The sequence below is a fragment of the Plectropomus leopardus genome, chromosome 16, assembly GCF_026936395.1.
Source record: "Plectropomus leopardus strain MGB_pleo_1.0 chromosome 16, ASM2693639v1, whole genome shotgun sequence".
NCBI lineage: Eukaryota > Metazoa > Chordata > Actinopteri > Perciformes > Serranidae > Plectropomus > Plectropomus leopardus.
In genome coordinates, this window is record NC_142191.1 from 27,438,121 (window position 1) to 27,453,293 (window position 15,173).

Below are 15,173 nucleotides of genomic sequence, written 5' to 3' on the forward strand. Positions count from 1 at the left end.
GACTTGTTGAGAAAACAAGTATTGAAGTGTTTTTATTGATGGACAGTTAGCAAACATTTAGTCAAATACTGTAATTCAGTGCCATTTTGAGGAACTTGTGCTTTACTCATGCATTCATTTATTATACTTATCATACCAATAATACAAATAAAATGTAATCAGCATATGAATAATACATTGTTATGGATAAAGATTGGACTGCATTAATACCTTCTACCCAGGTCTATAAACCATTTAACAAAAAAACAGCCTACAATATAATACAAATTCTTCCTTAAAGTAATGTACATATGAATGCATCTTTAATTCTAATCATATAATATACAGCAGGCCTATATGATTCTGACAGATTCTGGATAATGTTTACTTTTACATTTTGCAAGTTAAATATCTGAGGACTTTTTGAGCATAGCGTTAGTTCAGGCAGGCCACGGTGTCAAGCGTTGCTTCTGTTGATATCAGCTGATCATCATGTAAGCATCATCAGCTGATAGCCAGCTGATTTGCCTCTTAGCATCTGATTCACTTAACTCACTTGCGCCACCTTATTTAAGCTGCTCTAGCCCGCCTGCTCTTCCCTGTTCCCTCTGCATGCCGCTTTTGCGCCCTCCTCCTCTCCACCTCCTCCTGTGTGCCGTTCTGACTTGATCTATGATGTTGTGTCATTGGTGCTTGCTCTGTGGGTTTTTTTGATCTTTTCTTTTTGCCGCTGCTGCTCTCCCTGCCTCAGGAACGTGTGCTGTCCTGTTTAGCACTTTCCACATAAGCACGTGGAAGGGCAGGGGGTCCCCAGAACAGAGCCATACCACCAAATACTAATAACTGCAATAAGCTAAATCTAAAAGCTCCTGAGAAGTGTTTTTCTTGACTAAAGGGGTCCTGACTCAACGATTATTACTGTAGGTCCAAATGTAACTTTTAGGAGTTGGATACAGTGACCCTCGGGGTCAAAACATGAAAAAAAAAAACAATTCAGAAAACTCTACAAAATTTTACAAACACAAGATTTCATAAAACACAACATATATTTTTAACTCTGTGTTTTTTGAAATGCTGTCATGTTGTGTTAAATGTTAATGTTACTTTTGTAAATGTTTTTTCCAACAAGTTGTGCTTTCCAAAAAAAAAAAAAATTGTTTTCTGAAATGTTGTAGTGTTTTCTGAAATAGGTTATTCTGAAATGTTGTGTTTTGACCACCAGGGCTGCTGTAGTTTGATGAATATGAGCAATGATTTGTCAGCCTGATAGCAGTAATGGGTATAAGATGATGGAAAACCTCAAAGTGAAGTTTCTTTAGCATAAAGTCTGAAGCAAACACATTTCACATGCAAAGCTGTCTTTATTTTTCAAGCAGGAAATGTGGAGAATAAAGTGATACAGAGCCTTAAGATTCAATCACTGATTAAAATCATTGTTGAAGAACAGCCACTCCATAATTTGATTGATTTCACCCACATTAAGTTCAACATTGGAGCCAATATCCAACTGATACTTTTTCATATTACCTTTGGTATTACTGAAACATGATTAATCACTTTTTTTTGTATATTGCAAAGAAAGAAAGAAAGCTAATGCAGAAAAAAGTTTAAGGAGGCCATCACCAAAATACTTTTCCAGCATCGCTGGCTTTGCTTTCTGCTTCAGAGAGTGTTGAGAATTCTCAGCTCTGCTGCCATGAAGGCGGCTTTGTCAGGCTTCACTTGTAGAAACACAGGAACTCAACACGGCCATTATTGCCTTCGTTGAGATTTCTCTCGATGACATTCAGACCAGCTTTGCGGTAATCTGCCACCAAATTTGGGTTGAGAAGCAGAGTGAGGGTCTTGATGGGCCTGACGGTTCCCCGCTTGTACCACAGGGTCACTTTGTTGCCTCCGGTCCCCTCATTGAGGTTAACATTCACCGACTGGTAACCTTTGGCCTGAAGGGACTCAAAGTCGTCTTTGCTGGTGGAGACGGCCAGATCATTGAGGGCCTCAGTGGACTCGGTGGACGGCAGGTACCAGATGTAGACATGGTCTGCTCCTGGAGCACCCCTGTTGGTGTCTTCATCCACACGGATGAAACCTTGCTTGAAGTAGTCGGCGTCTGATCCGTAGGAATCGGTGGCATCGACCGCACTGATGTAGGTTTGTTCCTGTCTCTTCAGCCAGATGTGGATCCAGTCCCCAGTAGGTCCACGGTTCAGATCACAGGCCACTCTCTCATAACCAAATTTAAACTTGCTGGCTTCATTGTCTGGATCTGTAGTGACATCAATGTCCACGATGGGACTGTGGTACTTCCCAGACCCCCTGAATTACCAAAGGTAGAGGGGATAACGGGCCGCTCCTGCATTGAGATTTCTCTCGATCTTTGTGTACTTTGCTTTTCTCAATCCAGCAGACGTCTCCTCGTCGAATGAGACTTGAACCCTGGTGATTGCGCCCAGGCCAGAATCTTCTTTGACCCAAAGGTAGATGGGAGATCCTCCACCTCCATTGTTCAGATTCACATTGATCATTGTGAACCCTTGAGCTTGGAGATTATCCTCATCGGTTTGATTAATGGACACATCAATTTCTGAGATAGGCATTGTGGGTAACTGCATTAAAGAGAGAAGACAAATCATGAGTAAACGGCTGCATGACTGTGCCTTTTCAGGTGAGCTCCAATATAATCAGTTATATAATCATTATAATGTTATTATCATTACATCAGTGATGAAATATGGATCACCATAATAACATCAGAAGTAAACCATATTTTCAATGTGTTGCATACTGCTCCAGTTACACTAATTACACTGGATATAATCGATTGAGATCTGAAAGAGAATAATTTCTGCTATAATGCTAGAAGACAACAAATGATTGAACTCTTACGTGTCTGCTGACAGTTGATGATCGGCAGTAAGAAGTCGAGTGATCTGATGAATTCGGTTGTACTTACCACAAGTCAGCTGCCTTTTTATAGAGAAATGAGATGATGTAACTCACCTCACTTCTTTCCCCCCAAGTTCCAATGAAGTGTTTTCATCAGTTCAGTGTAAATTAAACTTGCTGGTAAAAAAGATAACAGGGGGTTTGGGGGCCCTCTGTCAGAAAGCTTTCAGTCAATCACTAGTTTTCCTCCATTCTGGTAATTTTTATGCACTAATTCATGATGTGAACCTAATACATTTTGTCAAAAATAAAAATCCTCTTTGGTTTTGGTGACAGCAGTATTTCATTTACCTGCATGCTATACTCAGATCCGAGAGCTCCAGTCAGGGTTAATGAGCATACCTCTGAGCCCTTAACTTTAGAAAGCAACATGCAAAGGCTGTCCATCATCACCCGTTCTCTTTGCCATCTGTATTGAGCCACTAGCACAAATAATCAGGGACAACACCCGGGATAAAGGCAAGTGACACAAAATATTGCTGTGTGCAGACGATGCACTGGACTTTCTCTTTCTTTTCTTCCTCGTCCTTCTTGAAATGGTCAGTGCTGCCATATTTGTGCATATCCACAAAGCTGTTGTTATCTAAGTCTTTCATAGAGTTTAAAATTAGATGTGTTTGTCCATCCAGCCAGAATTGCAGGATTGTCTTTTGCAGGCATCTCTACCGCACAACTTTGCAAACTGTTATATTAATAATTTCATGTTATTTAAAAGGGACACAGCATATTAATGAACATCAGTATAAAATATACATTTAAATATGTCAGAGGAAGGATGGCTAATTTACATCCATGGTCCAGGTAACAGAGGACAGTAATATCAAGAAAGACAGAAAAAGACAAAAAAAAAAGTTTTTTAAATTACAACCATTCATGTAGAGGACAAAAGTGCAGCAACAGTAGCAACGTAAGCTGTACAGTATCAAGAGCCTTATTTATGTGCAAGGTGAAACATTCAACGTGTGTTGGTTTTGCGCATGTTTCATGGAGCACTGGATAAAAGGGCAAGGAGCTTTATTGTGAGCAAATTAGTTTGTGAACAACGTATCCATGACATTTTTATCTATTACTTTTTATTTTCTTGCTTTGGGTTTCAGTTTACTGTGCCCCCCCTCACCTCTTGTGCTGCTTTTCCTCATTTGTTCATCGACACACCTGTCCTGCATCAGCCTCCTCAGTCCTTCCTGCTCCTCTGCTCCTCTCAGCCAATCAGCTCCCTGCCTGCTCCTCTGTCCAATCACCTTATTCTCCTCAGCTGAGCCTCTCTGCCTTTTTTCTCCAGCTGCACTTCATCCCCTCGTCAGTCTACTTTGTATTTAAGTCCAGGGTTTCACTTCAGTCTTTGTTGCATATTAGATTTGGCTGTGTGATTTTCTGTTTGCTGTTTCTTAGTCTGACCTAGATTTCAGAATTATCTGTGTGAGTCCCAGTTGTCTGCCGTCACTCCCAAATTATGCAGGTTTTGAGTGGGCAGCAGAGAAAATAGGCCCAAAACTTTGCATTATCAGGGGAAAGAACTTTTCTGGAGAACCTCCCTCTTTATCAGCATTGAGATGTAGGAAGTTTTCTACTGTTTTAACCCTTATAGTGTTGAGGCAGTCGAGCCTATAACCTGAACGATTTGATAAGATCAAATAAAACTTAATTAATCCCACACCAGGAAACTCACACGTTACAGCAGCTCAAGAGTCAGAATCTATAGAAAAATGCAAAAAGTGATTGAGTGCTAAAAAACAATAAAACATTACAAGAAATATAGATTAGATCAAACAAAAAAATAACAATTTAAAATCTATACACAGGTTTCAGTAATCAGCAGTGGAAGAATGCAGTTCCTTCACTTGAACAAAGTACTAATTCAAAACTGTGAAAATACTCTGTTAGAAGTAAAAGTCTTACTGAAGTAAAAGTATAGTGAGAAAAAATTACTTCAAGTATTAAAAGTTACTTTTGCAAAAGTACCTTATGCAAGAATTAGAAAATGCCTTAAATGTTTATTGAAATAGTTGAGAATTCATTTTCTGTCAGTTTGCTACCTGCGTAAACTGTTTGGTGAGTTAATTTTTAACATAACACATCATATTTAATTAAAAAAAACCTACGTATGACATACAGAATAAAATACGAGGTATGTTATGAATACAGTGAATGCACAGTGGACAAGATGTATAGATGGTAGTATGAATGTGAAAACAGGTGATACAGACACGAGTATAAAAAGTTAGGGTATGTGAGCATCGTCAGTACAACAATGTTGTACGGTAATATAATTCTCAGGACCCTCAAAATATTTATTGATATTTTCTAAAAGAAAACAAAAAGAGGCAGAGTTGTCTTTTAAATCCTTCTTTATTTAGTATAAATATACAAAGAAAACACATGTTGCCCAGACGAGCTGAGACGGTACCCAGCGTAATACAAAATAAACCTATTTAACCGCCTACAACTTCAACAAGAATTATGCAGTAGGCCTCTGTATTACATACAGCATCGTAGTCTGAAGTAAGTGATTCCCAAATACAGCCTCTGATTAATAATTTTGCTGCTGAACACATGTAATCCCATGAAAGGTTTTGGTCAGTTCGGTGGAAGTCACGCCTCTGCTCTGAATTATAGAGATAACAGTGTGATTATCAGGAGGCAAAAACAACAGAATTCAGACACACACACACACACACACACACACACACACACACACACACACACAGAGTTTTATATCAAGTCAATCAGTTGTTACAGAATTTCAAAAAAATACTTTCCTTATTGCTGCATGAATTTTCTTCACATTCTGGCTTTAAAACTAATGAAACATCATTTAAATGTTTTTTTGATGGCTTAAACATTAATTTTGTGCCTTTGAGTGTGTTGGGTTGAAACAAGGCATCGGTTTAAAAAAAAGACCTTACACTTCAGAAATGTATATTAAACAAAGAATAATGCTGTTACATTTCCCCCTTTTTCATTCATTTAAACACAAAAATAAAGAATTAATCAAACAAATAATGTGCACTATCGTGTGCACACACAGTTTTACTAAATAGTTTCATTTATGTGGAAATGTGGGGCACGAAACGGGCTGTCTGGGGCTTTCTGCCAAAACACTGTGAGAGTTAAACACTTAACTTCCTGCATACTGCTGGATTTAATGCACCAATTTATTGTGTTGATGTCTACATATTGAGGAGGCCATGTACCCTGCGTCACCCCCGAAATCTACACCTTTGACATTGTCTAATAATCTTTGACCAGTCATAAAAATCTGTCCTTTATGGGTTAGCTGACAGGACGACTCTGACTATGACCAGAGAGATATAAGTGTAAAGGCACTTCCAATTACATCACATATATATAACACAAGCATAATTTCATCAGATTATTTCTCTAAATGAAATTTGAAGGTTTTCCTGTTCAGGATGAGCCTCTCAATGTTTATGTCAAATATTTAAGTGATTTCACTGAAGAAAAATTTAATGGGAAACTCACCTCAAATGACATCACTCATAATGCCCTCATATTTATCATAATCTCCCTTTGATTTTATCAGCTTGGGCACAATGACAACAGTATGAGGCAGTCTGTTGTAAGAGTTCATGTTATACTCTGTTTGAATATGAGCTGTTATAAATCAGCAGGTTAATCTGTAAATGATGCTGGTTTTTATAGTATTGTTTCATGTGTCCCCTTTTCAGCTTTGAGCAGCTGCCCTTTAAAGGTCTCTGTACGGCCCTGATCAATACATAAATGATGATGTAGTGTTACAGATAAAGATAAGACTTTACTGATCCCTTGCTACTTGGCAGTATAAAAAACTGCAAAACAATATAAAACTACATTAAAGGGATATATATGTATAAATGAATCAATAATTAAAATATAATCAGATAATATATTATTCTGAATTGGGCCATCCTGTATGAAGTGTGCTTTAACTTTTTGTACTTTAAATATATTTTGATACTAGTACTGTTGTACTTTTCTTCTGAGTAACTTAAGCACTTTGATAAATATGGGCGCTGATTTGTTGGCATGACAGTGATGGGAATAAGATGATGAAAACACTAAAATACTACAGTGAAGTTTCTATTGTGTAAAGACTGAAGCAAACACATTTCGCATGCAAAGTTGTCTTTATTGAAAAGCAGGAAACACTCAGAAGAAAGTGATACAGAGTCTTAATAATCAATCATTCATTAACATCATTGTTGAAAAACAGCCATTTGAAATTATTTGATTTCATTAACATGTTTAACAATAAATCCCATTCACCACTGATACTTTCTGATAGCCCCAGTAGTATTACTGTACTATGATTAATCACTTTGTTTAATGTATTGAAGAAAAAGAAACAAAAGGTAAAGAGTCCATCACCAAAGCGATTTGACAACGTTGTTGGATTTGCTTTGTGCTTCAGAGAGTGTTGATAATTCTCAGCTCTGCTGCCATGAAGACGGCTTTCTCAGGCTTTACTTGAAACACAGGAACTCAAGGAAGCCTGAATTGCCTTGGTTGAGATTTCTTTCAATAACATTGAGACCAGCTCTGAGGTAATCTTTCGTCAAAGCTTGGTTGAGAAGCAGAGTGAGGATCTTGATGGGGGCGCCGCCTCCTTGCTTGAACCACAGGGTCACCTTGCTGCCTCCGGTCCCCTCGTTGAGGTTAACATTCACCGACTGGTAACCAACCGTCTGATAGTGCTCAAAGTCGTTGTTGGTGGTGGAGACAGCCAGATCAGTGATGGCACCCTCTTTGTCGGTGGACGGCAGGTACCAGATGAAGACTGGGTCCACTCCTGCAACACCCCTGTTGGTGTCTTCATCCACACGGATGTAACCTTCCTCGAAGAGGTCGGCGTCTGATCCGTACGAATCGGTGGCAAAAACTTCAGTGATGTAGGTTTTTTGCTTTCTCTTCAGCCAGATGTGGACCCAGTCCCCAGTAGGTCCACGGTTCAGATCTGGGACACTCTCTCATAACCAAATTTAAACTTGCTGGCTTCATTGTCTGGATCTGTAGTGACATTAATTCTCTCTATGGGACTGTGGTTCTCCCCCTCCCCTCTGAAGTACCAAAGGTAGAGGGAACCACGGGTGACCGATCCTGCGTTGAGATTTCTCTCGACCCTTGTGAAACCTGCTCTTCTCAATCCATCAGCCATCTCATCATTGAATGAGACTTGAATCCTGGTGATTGCGCCCAGGCCAGAATCTTCTTTGTACCAAAGGAAGATGCGATTTCCTCCACCTCCTTTGTTCAGATTCACATTGGTCATTGTGAACCCTTTTGCTTGGAGATTATCCTCATCGGTTTGATTAATGGACACATCAATTTCTGAGATAGGCATTGTGGGTAACTGTATTAAAGAGAGAAGACAAATCATGAGTAAACAGCTGCATGACTGTGTCTTTTCAGGTGAGCTCCAATATAATTATGATTCATTATTTAGTCAGTTGTCACACCAATGACAGACCACCAGAATGACATACAGAGTAAATTATATTTTGAATGTATAATACTGCACCAAAAACACTATTTACTCTGAATATAATTAATTCAGATGTGAAATAGACACAGGTACAATTTCCTGCAAGAAAACTATAAATTCTTGAACACTTACGTGTCTGCTGACAGTCAGTGATCGTCAGTAAGAAGTCGAGTGATCTGCTGATGCCGGTCGTGCTTACCACAGGTAAGCTGCCTTTAAATAGAGAACTGAGATGCTGTAGCTCATTGCACAATCACTGTCTCTGAGGAGTCATATTCCAAAGAATTTCGTTATTGCAATTAACTCGTCAATTCAGACGAATGTGCTGATGGCCTTCGATTACATTTTCTCACACACAGCTTATTTGGCCCTTGGCCCATGTGTGCTTCTTATGTCCATGGCTCATTTCCACATGGCTTTTCAGAAAGGTGGGGAGAGGAGTTTTCAGACGCACTTTGACAATAAAACAAGCAACTCGGTACTTCAATATGTGATAATACCACAGTTTCAAAGGAATGGATTTGTAGTACAAGACTTTTATTAAAATAAATAAAACCCACTGAGACTATATTAGTAAAACATAAGGCTAAAAATAGAGTGTATAAAACACATTAAATAAGGGAAATTCAACATTTTAAAAAAGGCTTTGTACATGTTCTGTTTTAACCCATGAAAGACAAAAGTATTTCTTGAAATGAGATGCCAGGATACAAACATACAATACTACAGAAATTTAATTTAGTCATTTATCTTGAACATTTAAATTCTGCTTCATTCTCATTCTGAAACGAAAAGTCAAAGCTGTGTGGACAAAAAGTCAGTGATGTTTGAGCGTATTAGTACTTATATGTTGAGAACGTATGTTGGTGATGTACATACATCACTCAGGTTGATGATGCGTTACATATCTATTATGAACCAAATCATGATATTTTTGTAAAAAAAAAAAAAAAGTTTTGTTGCTTAACAACTTTAACCCTGTGATACGAGTTTACGAGGCTGTATACGTGGCAACGGTTCTTCCATCAATCAGTGAAGTTTTCCTGCGGTTTGGCCTTTCAGTCACATGACCTCAGTGTTTTGGGAAATCTTAAAATACTCTTATAATAGTTTTTTATATATCTGCATTGTGATTACATTAAATTTCACAGATAGAAACCCAGAATGTAAACGGTTTTGTTGTAATCCTGCATTAAACACTTTAACTACAAGAAATAGAGCGAGCAGAGGCTGAAATATTTGTTGTCTACAAATCCGCTCTGTGCCAGGTTTAACAGGCGAGAGAGGGCAGGGGATGTTTTCATATGTTTCTTTCACTTCTGTGGAAGTCACACCTGCACAATAATAACTGTTTTGTCACGACTTGACTTTGAGAAAGAGCAGCCTGTTTTCTTTCCAAGGTTGTCAAAAACGGCAGCTTTGTCACACCCCTGGCTAGTGATACGAACGCCAAAGGCAGCCTTTTGGCATCTGTTTGAAGCTGCTGGGAGCGGTGGTGGATGGCTCAAACAAACAGACTTTCAGCTGGGCTGTTTGTGACCTGTGTGACTCCAAAAGTCAAAGCTGTTTTAATGGAAAGTTACATATAATTTGAGGTAGTTGTATTGGGTTGTATATAAAACTGGGATAGTTGTCCATATCGTAACAAATGTATCTAAAATTTGGAAATTCGTTCATGTAGAATGTGAATGTATATATGGGAGTAGGAATGATTAAGTGTGTATTCCTCCTACTTCTTTTTGAACATGTGATATTTGTAGCTTATAGCTATAGCTGATAGCTTCCTGGTGTCTTTGAACAGACCTGAACCACATGACCTGCTCTGCACCATGGAGACCTGGAGACAGGACAGACAACACAGACACACAAGAGACAAAACTGAAGCTCGCCATTCAGTCAGATAGAAGAAACGAAACAGGTTTTGTGGCAGAGGTTGAGCGTGAGAAAGTGGAATCAACGAATGAATCAGTTAAATAATGATTGCTTATTAACCGACCTGCTGAAAGGATAATGGTATCAGGCACAAAGAAAGATTCTCTGGAAATCACATAATGATTTCACAATAACTGACTCGCTGTAGGGGCAACAGCAACAGCTCCAAAGCCTGAAGCAATTAACGAACAAACAACTTGAACAGTTGATAAAAAAGATGAGTTTAAAGTTGGGGTCTAAAGGCCTCGTGTGTCTGATGTCAGCATGCAGGTTATCCCTGAGAAAGAGGCCACGGCAGGAAAAGTCTCTGCAGCCTGATGACTTGTGTTGAACTCTGTGGACACACAGGAGACCTGTGCTGTGAGACAGGAGAGCATGTGAGGAAATAACAGGCTGAAGGAGATCAGACACACGGAAAGGGCATTGTTCAAAAAGGTCCTTAAATTCATTTGATGATGGAGTCTTTAACTTCTTCTTCTTATTTTTATTATTATTCATTTTTTGTGATGTGTTCAAACTTCTTTCACAAATGTTTAAATCTCTGGACCCTGAGCAAATTGATTTGATTTCTTTCAAAAATAGGAGGGAAAAGGCAATGAGCTACTTTGCAAGAAATTATTAAAATTAGAAAATTGTATTTTAAAAAAAGTAATTTTACCTTTAAAAAAAGTGTAAACAAGTCCATCCATCCATCCATCCATCCATCCATCCATCCATCCATCAGTTTTCGTTGGCTTATCCGAGATTATCCTGGATGTCTGAGTCCCTCACCCTATCTTTGAGGCTGAGCCCAGCCATGCACCCTCCGGAGGACGCTCTTCTCGGCCACTTGTATCCACGATCTCATTCTTTTGGTCACTACCCAGAGCTCATGACCATAGGTGAGGATTGGAGCATAGATGGAGTGGTAAATCGAGGGCTTTGCCTCCCGGCTCAGCTCCTTCTTTACCACGACAGTCCGATGCAACTCCTGCATCACTGCGTATGCCGCAGCAAACCGTCTGTCCATCTCACGCTCCGTTCTACCCTCACTCGTGAACAAGACGCCAAGATACCTGAACTCCTTCACTTGGGGACCGAGCACAATCACCAGCTCATTTCACATTTTCATGTAGCTTATTTACAATGATTTATGTGGTTAAACAAAATAATACCTCAAAGTACAGCACTCATTAGAAGTTCAAATGTTTGTGAGCATCCAAAAAAAAGTTCTTGTTTCACTTTGGCCCTTTGTCGGTTTGGTGTCAGACAATGGGAGACACAGTGAGTCCAGGGGTTCTTCAGCCTGTGAAATAAGGTCAGTACTAGCTTATATGTTTATTTATTTATTTATACAGTAATATCATGATGAATGGGCTCTTGCTTTGCAAAATAATAGCTGTTAAATAAAACTCAGTACTTTTTAAGGCAAGGTAAGGCAAAGCAGCTGTATTTGTATAGCACATTTCGTACAAGAAGGCAATTGGAAGTGCTAATCATAATTCATTACTAAAATTTTAACACAAAAATCACCATTAAAAAATAGCAAAAGTGCAGATGTCCTGATGGTCCTGAAATAAAAAGATGATTTCAAATGATTTAAAATCAAGCTAAAATGAGTTTGAATAAGTTTTAAATATGATGTTAATATGGGTAAAGTTTAATTATCTGCATTAACATCTCATTTGACCCCACTGATGGAGGTTGTAATCATCAGGTTGCAACACTGTGTTTACCGCAAGAAATACAGCAAGCAGAGGCCAAAATATTTATTCAATAAAAATCAGTTCTTGTGGTGGATTTGACAATTGTGAGAGAGGGCGGGGCAATATGTTCACACGTTTGTATCAGCTCTGTGGAAGACACACCTGCAAAATAGTAATGGCATCTTTGGCAGGACTTTGAAGAGGATCTGAATATTAAGGAAAAAAAGCAGATCTTGAACACACATGCATGCATGCACACTCAAATCCTAGCGCCATTTATCATAGAATTTATAAGAAGAAATTCAAAATTACTGCCTGAATTTTCTTCACGTTTTGGTTTCAAAAGTGATGAAACATAAAATAACCTTTTGGTTTGGTGTTGTGCAATGGCAGAGTAGCTTTAGCATCATTTTGTGCATTTTACTGTGTCAGCTTGAAACAAAGATAAAGGGTTAAATAAATGTCAAGCCTCACAATGTTTTGCACGACAAAGAATAATGTTAATATATGATTGTCTGAATGTATTTGAACTCCAGCTTGTGTACACACAGTGTGGTACTTAAATATTCCCTAACATGAGTTATGGTCAATCATAAAGTTTTAGTATTCTGTATGATTTCTTTGGGCTAAATGCACCTTTATTGAGACGGTTTCCGGAGTTCAACACAAGTCATCATTGCTTCAGGCTTTGTAGCTGTTGTTGTTGTCCCTACAGCGAGTCAGTTATTGTGCAATTATTATGTGACTTCCAGAGAATCCTTCTTTGTGCCTGATACCATTATTCTTTCAGTGGGTTGGTTATTGTGCATTTATGAATTTATTGATTTAATTATTAATTCCACTCTCTCACACTCAACCTCTGCCACAGGCCTGTTTTATTTCTTCTATCTGATTGAATGGTGGTGGATGGGTCAAACAAACAGACTTTCAGCTGGGCTGTTTGTGACCTGTGTGACTCCAAAAGTCAAAGCTGTTTTGATGTAAAGTTCCATATAATTTGAGGAATTAGTATTCTCGTATTACTACTTGTTTTTCTCAAGAAAGTATTACTTTATTCTCATAATATTGTGACTTTTTCTCATAATATTACAACTCTATTTTTGAAGTCTAAAAAGAGTAAAAAGTTCCTCAGTGTGGCCCTAAAGCTCCATCATACCTGTCCACACAGCATCTATAAGATGTCTGTGTGTCCAGGAAGGTCTAAAAGACACCGGCTCCAGACGGTCGCTGGCGTTCTTGCTCGCCCACCACAGTTCTCCTCCACACAAAGCACATGAGAGGTTTCACATGGTTACAATCTGTAACCTTACCACTAGATGCCACTAAATCCTGCACACCAGACACACCTGCTCAGGCACTGTTTGATATTTATGACAGAGGAGGGATGGTGCAAAAAGAGGCAGGCGTGTCCAATAATTGTCTTTTTGGGTTTAGATGTTTTTAAAGTAAATATGATATACCACCATTTCAAGTTGCTTTTGCCTCAATTAGGCCAAAATAAAAGCCCCTCCCCATTGCTTAGAAATTCATTAACATGCCTCCACTGTTATGCAGCTCCTAACTTTTTGTGAGCGTCAAAGCACCCGCAAAACACCTTCTTTTCTATATTATAATGGGAGCATTGACACATCTTTCCTTAATTTTAGGAGAATTGGAACAGCTTTTATCATGGCAGACGCTCAGGTAGCCTACTTCCGGTCCATCTCACTCAGTTAGGAACCTTCCGAAGCAAAAAGAGGTATTGTGATGAAACTACACTGTTCACATGATGGACTACAAAAGCACATCTTCCCTGGATTGGTTTTAAGTGAAGCTATATAGCTTCAGTTTCAGGAGCAGGACCACACCTCTACCGCACCTCAACCGCGCCTCTTCCGGCTTAAATATCCTCCTAACCTGATCTCCCCCTTTCGTTCTCGTTATTCTGCACGAGCGCGTACCGACACACCACGTAGCGTTACGCTCTCAGTCGACTGCGGTTCGCTCACTCGCCCCTATTATGGATTCTGTCTCTCTGTCCCCGTCGGATGACGACCTGTTCGGTCGAAGCCGTGACGATGGCCCTCGCCGTCTCCATCTGGCCGTGCAGGCGTCCTCAGGGTCCGACACCGACAACTTCTCTGTCGCATCCGTGCCGGAGACGCTGACTTCGGCAGTGCAACCGGCCGCCGGCCCCTCGGTTCCCTTCTTGGTCCTTGTTCCACCTGGCTCCTCTCTGCTCACCATCCAGATGTACGGCTCGGCCCGATGGTTCCTCTGCATCTCCTGGTCCGCCACCCTCAGCGGAAAGAAGAGGCGTGGTCGCCCCGTGCAGCCCTGCGCCGCTGCGGTTCTCCTACTCCATCGCTGCGGAGGATGGTGACGGCCTCCCGCCGTTGTCTCGACTCTGCCAGCTTGGCAGATCGATGTCGAGCGATGAGCGCTGGAGCGCGGCGTCACCACGCTCCAGCGATGTCTCCCGATTGCTGGCTGCCTTTGCAGACCGGGGAATACCGTTTCGCAGAAATGACAACAAGCTTTTTGACATCCTGACATCTGAGTGCTGCTCTGTCAACATCGGCGCTCTTCCGGGTGACGTCATCGCGGCGGCTCCCATCGTGCACCATGACGTCAGCACCTCTGTTAAAGGGCCGGTTCGTTTTCAACCACTTCCGGTGGTCCGTGCTGAATAGGAAGCGGGGACATGCTGCCTCGGGCGAGTCAAGTCAGTTACTTACTTACTAAGGGTTTTTTCCTTAAGTCTGAATTCTTGCTTGTGTTGTACGTCGCTTTGGATAAAAGCGTCTGCTAAATGAAATTGTTGAATTGTACAATTGTAGAATCTGGCACCGGGCTGCCAGTGCCCTCTACTGCTTAACATCGATGCCTACAGCGGTTCACTTTTGCTGGGGAGTCTGGCATTGGGATACCATTGCCCCGGCTGTGCACGCGTTCGACAGCAAACCACTCCGCTCTCACTGGGGCATCTGGCACCGGGGTGCCGCTGCCCCCAGTTGTACGTCCAGTGACTTCGACAGTTCGCTCTCGCTGGGGCATCTGGCACCGGGGTGCCGCTGCCCCCAGTTGTACGTCCAGTGACTTCGACAGTTCGCTCTCGTTGGGGCATCTGGCACCGAGATGTCGGGGGCCCCCTGATGTACGACATCGGC

The 15,173-nt window shown here is 40.5% G+C and overlaps 2 pseudogenes across 1 annotated transcript; both read right to left on the reverse strand.

Annotated features, from left to right (window-relative positions):
* Positions 1–1,600: 1,600 nt before the first annotated feature.
* LOC148186926 (uncharacterized) lies at positions 1,601–2,576 on the reverse strand (annotated as a pseudogene).
* Positions 2,577–7,033: 4,457 nt separating this feature from the next.
* LOC148186927 (uncharacterized) lies at positions 7,034–8,621 on the reverse strand (annotated as a pseudogene). The gene is made up of 2 exons (XR_015779139.1): positions 8,540–8,621; positions 7,034–8,275 (listed from the first exon to the last, which is right to left on the reverse strand). The product of XR_015779139.1 is annotated as an uncharacterized LOC148186927 (transcript).
* Positions 8,622–15,173: the final 6,552 nt, after the last annotated feature.